Raw genomic sequence first — 9,273 nt, forward strand, 5'->3', positions numbered from 1 at the left:
AATTTAGGTCAAAATATAACTTTCCTGAAATCTTATTTGGGTTAAACCAAGTGGTAGGAATCGTAACAAGATTTTCATACATATAAAGAACACAAAAATCCGAGTTATAACGAAGAAGTTATAAAAAATGTCGAAAACGGAGCTCGTATGCGAAAGTTACGGATTTTACAAGTTCGAGGCCCGAAATCCGAGGCTGTCAGGTTTGCCACGACGTGGCACAGTTTTGCCGCGACCCGGCAAGTGACTGAGGGCGTCCAATCAATGGAAGAGGATAAGACTTGCTCCCCACGACGTGGCCAGCCTTAGCCACGACGTGGCACACCAGAAATCCCCCTATAAATAGATTTCAAGGGCTCCGAGTTCCATTGCTCAGTTCCCTTCTTTCTCGCGCTGAAACTCTGCGTTTAAGCCCCCGAGACCCTCCCAAAGCCCCGGTTTTCACCTTCAAGTCCCAAAGGAAGGTTTTGTGTTCCCGAGATCCCCGAGATTCCCGAGATTTTCCCGCGTTTTCAACTCGTCTTGTCGAAGTTCTGCTCGATTCTTCTCTCGACTACTTCAAATCAACCACTTCAATCAAGTGAGTTCATACCCCTATAATCTACACTTTCAAATGATTTATAAATGCTTTATATACACTTTTAAGGGGGGGGGGGATACAAGTAAACACACGGTTATCCCCGTGTGAAAGACATAAATCTTTGTTATACTTTTTGGTTATGTAATCAATCACATGTGATTTATAACTAACATACAATTGGACTTACTACACTTTTAGCCGTTTCACCAAACAGAATACTTCAAATAGCTTTCTCAAACGTTTTTACATGTTAAAACACTTTTATAAACTGTCTTACAAATTGTATGTTTCCTTTTTGAATCTATTATAGTTGTGCTTCAAACAAAGGTTTTCTTACAATTAAAATTATCTTGTTAACTGTTTTCGAATTGTTTTATAAACTGACATCAACTCATAAATTCTTATTTACTAAACTTTTCAAAGGTTTTACAAAACTTCTTTTATACTTATTGTTAAATGCTTGCCTATATATGTATAGTTAAATAAGAAAGGTTTAAAAGACTTAGAACGACTAGCTCGCCTTATTTCTTTTTCTGTTCTCGTTGGGATGTGGCCTTAGGGCATCTGTTATTCGTCCGAATGTCGTCTAAATATTAGTTATATATATCATGTATACCGATATAAACATAAAAGTTCCATCAGTTAGTTTAGTTCTGACACTCTTAGGTAGCAAGGGTGTATAAACCTACTTGGACACTCATAAATTACATTTCTAGTAACTATAATAGGTATAGTTAGGAGATACTACTTACAATTCCAAGTACAAGGAATCACGCAAGAGTCAGTTCATTCATGAGTCTATACCAATGTTTTATTTATAAGTATGCATTCTTCATAACAAGGATAATCTTTTCCTACAAAAGGTATTTCGTTATATTACTCGTGAACTTGTTGTTAGCAAACATGTGAGACAATGGCTTTGTTAGTACCAAAACGAAAGTCCCCACCTATAATCAGAGTCTCTTGGTGGGAGCGTGACAAGTGTATATAGATCTATACGGGGCTGACGACTCTGCACCCTGACTGTTAGCTACACTTCCCGGGGTGACAAATGTCAACATAGGTACTGCGTCTAATATGGTTATGAGGAACTCACAACACGCGGAAACAACAACTCTCGTACGTAGTAATATACATTTAACTCAATCATGCTCAGGAGGTAATAACTACACCATGGGATATTATTAGCACGTTCACAATTCGGGATAAACACCCTTTTAACCAGTTTTACTTAAACAAAAGACTCACAGGGAGTATTAAAAACATATTCGATATAGATAAACTACTTTCCTTATTACCTTTATATTGCGACTCATACACATAAACGACGAGGTAGACTATAACTTTTATAATAATAGTTAAACAGGGGAAAAACCATCACATTTACAGTGCTGCGTACTTTCTAAAACATTCAGGTCTTGGTAGAAGACTACTTTCAAAACGGTTAGGTCTTGGTAAAAGATTACTTTCTAAAACATTCAGGTCTTGGTAGAAGACTACTTTCAAAACGGTTAGGTCTTTGTAGAAGACTACTTTCTAAAACATTCAGGTCTTAGTATAAGACTACTTTCAAAACGGTTAGGTCTTGGTAGACGACTACTTTCAAAACATTCAGGTCTTGGTAGAAGACTACTCTCAAAACATTCAGGTCTTGGTAGAAGACTGCTTGGTCGTGGTAGAAGACTACTTTTTATAGTAGTAGGAAATATGAGATTTTCTAGGGTTTTCATACTTATACTAAATGTTTCATCAAACATTCACCAGTCTTTCAAAACAACTTTTCAAAGCAATAACATTAAAATACTTATGAATTCACCAGCTTTATTGCTGATACTCGCTTTCAAAATAACTTGTATTCTCAGGTTACAAATAGGCAGGCACCGATGCAAGGTTTAGAGAAGACGGAGCAGTCAAGACTCGTCTTTTATTTTGAGTATTTATCATGTTGTTTTATACTATGAAAGAACACACTTGTAAACAGAATTATTCTATTAATGAAATGGATGATGTTGTTGCTTGTTTACTACTTTACATTGTTGTGATACATACATGACGTCCTCCACCCCGGAATGTTTCCGTCATTCTCGGTTTTGGGGTGTGACAGATTAGTATTAGAGCATTGTTTATAGTGAATTGAGTATATCAACCCATAAAAGATATACTAACTATAAATACAATGGGATTAAAAATACTTTGATTTAGAGTTTATACTTTTAAATAATAAAATACTTAAGTAAGTATACGTGCCTGCATTCATACTAAAATCGGTGTCACAACGACAAGAACAAAAGTATCACGATTGTTGAATATCACAAGTAAGCTTGGGGATGTATAGTCAGTCTTGGGAGTGGCATAGCCTGATCAACTATTGTAACATCCCAAAAATACGAGCCAAAAATTTCATTTTTAAAACATATTCTTAGCGAACCTTAAGAATAAAATGTTCACTGATTATATCATTTCATAAAAGTTATCGCATGTCTTGAAAAACATTTCATAAAAACATAATAAAGTCAGAGTACAAATTCCCAGGAGGGTCTCATAGTGAGGAATATAAGGCGTGTGCGTGGTGGGCCGCTACCGCGCCAGCTCCTTCCCCTTCGAAGAAGAGGTACCTGAAATCAAAACTGAAAATTGTAAGCACCAAGCTTAGTCAGTTCCCTCAACATACCACATACCATACAATCACATAACATACAAATATTGTCAGGCATATCTGGGTGCCCGACCTACCCCTTCGGTTCTCTCGACCGGATACTGACCAGTATACCTGGGAGCTTGCCTCCCCTTCGGTCCTCTCGACCGGACACTGACTAGCATATCTGGGTGCTGGTCTCCCCTTCGGTCCTCTCGACCGCATATTGACCAATGTGTATGGGAGCTTGCCTCCCCTCCGGTCCTCTCGACCAGATACTGGGGACTATTTCACCCCTACCACTACCACCTAGCACATATATCTCAAACTATCTAGCATGGCTGGGCATAACCGCCCATTCGGCCCTATCGACTGGTGATTTGGGGGAACTATCTCCCCCCCCCCCTCTACTGTCACTAGTACATAGCATCATATCATACTAGCACAATAACATATCATAGGTACTAGCAACCTAAATGAATATCACAGAGACAAACATCTATCATACAACCCTACTGGTGGGCCGACATTGTGGCCGTAGACCCCCCGCTACTGGAAGGTAACTCACCTCAACGTAGCTGCTGATCTGCGTGGGAACTGACTGTCTTCTGTTGTTGCTGCTCCGGAAATCCTCCGGCTATAATTCCCACAAAACCCTTAGTCAAATACTGCTAACCGACCTCGGGGTAAAATGACCATTTACCCCCAACCAAACAAAGAGTCAAAGTCAAAGTCACTGCCAGTTGACCCGACTCGCCGAGTTGGCTTGCTAACTCGCCGAGTCCCTATCCCTTTGTCTGACCATAAACCCGTCTCTACTCGTCGAGATAGGCATTGACTTGACGAGTTTTCCTTCTAAACCAAAGGCCAATAGTCCTTCATCCTACTCGCCGAGTTGTATGAACAACTCGCCGAGTTCATCTTCATCCGAAGAACACTCTATGCTGAGACTCGCCGAGCTGTATGAACAACTCGCCGAGTCTGTTCTTGATGCAAGAAGATTGCCTTGAACTCGCCGAGTCATGGTATTGACTCGCCGTGTTACTTCATGAGTGAGTCTGGCTTCCAACCCACTAAGTCACACCCCATGACTCACTACTCCAACCCGCAACACGAAAAGGGGGAAAACTCGGGGACTCGCGACTCGACTCGCCGAGTCAGATGAACGACTCGCCGAGTCTGCTACATGTAAATACTATATACGTGATTCTGTTTGAATCCAGCTCATACCATACATAGATCTGGGTTTCTAGGGCCTGGTTAACACGTAAAGTTTCCAACTTTACGTGTAAATAAACACCAATGAAGGTTTTAGGGCTCAAAATGCACTAAAAGAGTAGATCTAGGGCTTTCATGCAATATGGCTCCATAAAGGCAATAGATCCAAGCTCCTGGAGCTCAATCATGCCTAGATCTAGAGGCTAAACAACTTATTACAAACCCTAATACACAAACAAGCTTGGGGAAAGGCTCAAGAAGGACTTTCATGGAGCTACAAGGGACAATAAGCATGAAAACATAGGGAAACTGAGTTATACCTCAAGGAAATCACTGAGATAACACAAGGATGCCTGGCCTCCTTCTTATCTTCTTGATCTACTCTCCTTCCCTCTCCAAATCTTCAAGAAAACACACAAAATGCTTCAAACTCACAAGGAACACGACTTGAACGAGGTAGAGGGCTCTGAGGGTGAAGGGGGCGAGCTTGGGTCGGATAAGAAGGTTTAAATAGGGTGCCAAACCTTGAAATTTAGGGTTTCATCAGACAGCAGGGACTCGCCGAGTCCAGAATGTGGACTCGCCGAGTCGCCAACTTAAACGTGCCCCTAAACCCGTCTCTACTCGGCGAGTCGGGCCTACAACTCGCCGAGTCCAAGGATAAGAATGAAAAATACTTAGATAGATTTTACGTACCAGGAACCATGTGCTACAAATCTCCCCCACTTATTTTAAACTTCGTCCTCGAAGTCTGCTGCTCGATCCTGAAACAGCTCGCGGTAATGTTCCATCATTTCTTCCACCGGCTACCAAGTCCATTCCGAACCCTTTCGGTGCTGCCATTGCACCTTTACTAATTCCACCATCTTGTTCCTCAGATCCTTCAACTTCCGGTCGAGGATTGCGACTGGGCGCTCAATTTAATTCAAGCTGTCATCAACCTGTATATCCTCTAGCGGCACCAACGCTGAATCATCCACTAGGCACTTCCGTAGCTGGGATACATGGAAAGTGCTATGGATCTGACTGAGCTCGGCTGGCAGATCCAGCCTATATGCTACCTTGCCCACCCGGGCTGCAACCATGAACAGACCAATGTATCTTGGGCACAACTTTCCCCGCTTCCTGAATCGAATGATGCCTTTCCAAGGCGATACCTTCAGGAGAACCATATCCCCGACCTAGAACTCCAGGTCTGAACGACGCTTGTCGGCGTAACTTTTCTGCCGACTCTGCGCAGTCTGAAGCCTGCTTCGAACCTGCTGGATCCTCTCGGTCGTCTTGAGCACCACCTCGGTGCTCCCCATGACCCTCTGACCAACTTCACCCCAACATATCGGGGTCCTGCACCTCCGACCGTACAATATCTCGAATGGAGGACGATCAATACTCGCGTGGTAGCTGTTGTTGTATGAGAACTCAGCCAAGGGAAGATAGGTATCCCAGTTACCACCGAAGTCTAGCACGCACGCCCGCAACATATCCTCCAAAGTCTGGATGGTCCGCTCATTCTGACCATCCGTCTGTGGGTGAAAGGCGGTGCTAAAATGCAGACGAGTGCCCAACTCATCATGAAACTTCTTCCAAAACCTGGAAGTGAACTGCACATCTCGATCTGATATCACCGAAACTGGCAGCCCGTGTCGCGCCACTATCTCCCTGATATAGATATCATCTAACATTTCGGCCGAGATACTCTCCTGAATCTGAATGAAATGGGCGCTCTTGGTCAACCGATCCACGATGACCCAAATCGAATCTACTCCTCGCGTCTTCCGGGGAAGCTTTGTGATAAAATCCATCATAATATCCTCCCATTTCCACAACGAGATATCCAACGACTGCATCCTGCCGCGCGGTCTCTGATGCTCGGCCTTGACCTTCCTGCAGGTCAAACAACGCTCGACGTACCATGCCACATCCTGCATCATGCAGGGCCACCAATAGTCTAGACGAAGATCCCGATACATCTTCGTCGCCCCTGGATGAATAGAGAATCGGGATTTGTGCGCCTCCTCCATCAAGATCTGGTGCACACCTCTGTGATACGGCACCCACACCCTACGGTGTAGTGTCAATAACCCTCGGCTATCATAATCGAAGGAGGTGGCTTGACCCACTATTCGCTTACTTTTCCGATGTTCCTCCTTCATAGCCTCCTGCTGAGCTTCCCGAATCTGCTCTAACAGGGGAGTCACCACAGTCATCCTCATGCAAATATCCCTGATCGGCGCTGCCTTGCGGCTAAGCGCATCAGCCACCACATTGGCCGTCCCCGGGTGATAAAGGATCTCGCAATCATAATCCTTCACCACGTCCAACCACCGACTCTACCTCATGTTCAGATTCGGTTGATCCATGAGGTACCTCAAACTCTTGTGGTCCGTGTAAATGGTACATCGAACCCCGTAGAGGTAATGCCGCCAAATCTTAAGGGCGAAGACCACCGCCCCCAACTCTAAATCATGCGTCGGGTAGTTCGCTTCGTGAGGCTTCAGCTGCCTCGAGGCATAAGCAATGACATGCCCCCTCTGCATCAATACTGCGCCTAAGCCTGAGATCGACACATCACAGTATACCACAAAATCCTCTACGCCCTCGGGCAGGGCTAAGATTGGCGCCTTGCACAATCTCTGCCTCAGAATCTCGAACGCTGCCTGCTACTCAGGCCCTCATCGAAAGACCACGGCTTTCCTAGTCAACCGTGTCAGGGGTACGACTATCTTGGAGAAATCCCGAATGAATCTCCGGTAGTAGCCTGCCAATCCTAGGAAACTCCGAATCTCGGATGGAGACTTTGGAACCTCCCATCTCATCACGGCCTCCACCTTGGCCGGGTCTACCGAAATCTCGTTCTGGTTGACGAGGTGCCCAAGAAACTGCACCTCGCGCAACCAAAACTCACATTTGGAGAACTTGGCGTACAAGCTCTCCCTCCTCAAGGTCTCCAAAACCTCTCTCAGATGCTCCTCGTGCTCCTCCTGCGTCTTGGAATAAACCAAGATTTCATCAATGAAAACTATCACAGATCGATCCAGCATCGGTCTACACACGTGGTTTATGAGGTCCATGAATGCGGCAAGAGCATTGGTGAGCCCAAACGGCATCACCACGAACTCATAATGGCCATAACGCGTCGGAAACACGGTCTTCTGCACATCCTCCTCTCTGACCCTCATCTGATGGTAACCTGAACACAAATCTATCTTGGAGAACCAAGATGCTTCCTGCAACTGATCAAAGAGGTCACCAATCCTCGAGAGTGGGTAACGGTTCTTCATTGTTACCTTATTCAGCTCCCGGTAATCTATACACATCCGATGCGACCCATCCTTCTTCTTCACAAACAGGATCAGGGCTCCCCAGGGTGAACTGCTCGGTCGAATAAATCCCTTGTCTAGCAGCTCTTGCAGCTGCGTAGACAACTCCTGCATCTCGGGAGGAGCCACCCGATAGGGTGCCTTGGCTGTCGGAGCCGCACCAGAAACTAGGTCGATCCTGAACTCTACCTGACGCTCCGGAGGTATTCCAGGAAGCTCCTTCGGGAACACATCAGCGTAGTCTCGCACCACTGGAACCTCGCTCGCCGTCGCCTTACCCATCTCCCGGGTATCCATAACATACGCGACATATCCCGCGCAACCCTGCTGAAGGTAGCACCTAGCTCTCACTGCTGAACATACTGTAGATCCACGCTGTGGCCTCTCGTCGTGGATCACCAACTCTCCCCCACTTGGGGTCCTGATCCGCACTAACTATTGTGCGTAATCTATCACCACCCCATTAGGGCTCAACCAATCCATGCCTATAATCACCTTGTTCCCCCGCAAAGGGATGGGAACCAAATCCACCAAATAGCGCTCCTCAAATAACCTTAGGACACAATCCCTGAATACTGCTGACGCTCGCACAGATCGATCATCGGCAATCTCTACCTCTAAAGGGCAATCCAACATGCCCGAAGACTCAATAAACCTCTTGCTAAGCGCAAGGGAAACAAATGATCGGGTGGCACTCGAGTCAAACAACACCTGAACAGGAATACCGTTCACATGGAACGATCCTATTGCATATACACAGAGCATATATCAATATCATAACATCATAAAAATAAGATAGAGGGAAAGAATCATACCCGTCACCACATCGGGTGCGGCGCGTGCCTCCTCTGTCGTCAGCTGAAACGCCCGGCTCCTCACCACTGGAGCCTCTGCCTTGCCCTGTCGGCCATCTGTAATCTGCAGGGTAGCTGGAGCCAGCGCCTTAACCGGCGCTGATGTTGTCAACTGGGGGTAACTGGCCTTCTTGTGGCCCCTCTGGTTGCAGTGGAAACACAACAACTCCGGTGTCTGAATCACAGGTGCAGGGGCGGTACAATCCCTGCTGAAGTGCCCTAACTTGCCGCACTTGTAGCAGCCTGACAATCCTAACTTGCACGCTCCCTCGTGCGCCTTGCCGCATTTCCTGCAGCGAACCCGCCCCTGTTGGCCTTTCGGCCCCGCATCTGATCCCTTGGGCTTCTTCCCCGAAGCCCCCATAACATGCCCCTCCTCCGCCTTCCTCTTCTGAATGTGCTCCAGATCTATCTCCCTCTCCCTTGCCTTGGCAATCATAGAGTCCAGGGTAGGGAAAGCTGAAAATCTGACATGCTCCCGAATATCAGCTCGTAGCATGTGATGATAGCGGGTCCTCCTCATATCCTCGTCACCCACGTACTGGGGCATCAGCAACGCCCTCTCTCGGAACTTGGCGGTGATCTCCGCCACAGTCTCCGTCATCTGTCTCATATCTTGGAACTCCCTGGCTAGCTGCTGAAGCTCAACAGCCGACGCAAACTCTGCCC

Source organism: Lactuca sativa, chromosome 5 (assembly GCF_002870075.4).
Source record: "Lactuca sativa cultivar Salinas chromosome 5, Lsat_Salinas_v11, whole genome shotgun sequence".
Lineage (NCBI taxonomy): Eukaryota > Viridiplantae > Streptophyta > Magnoliopsida > Asterales > Asteraceae > Lactuca > Lactuca sativa.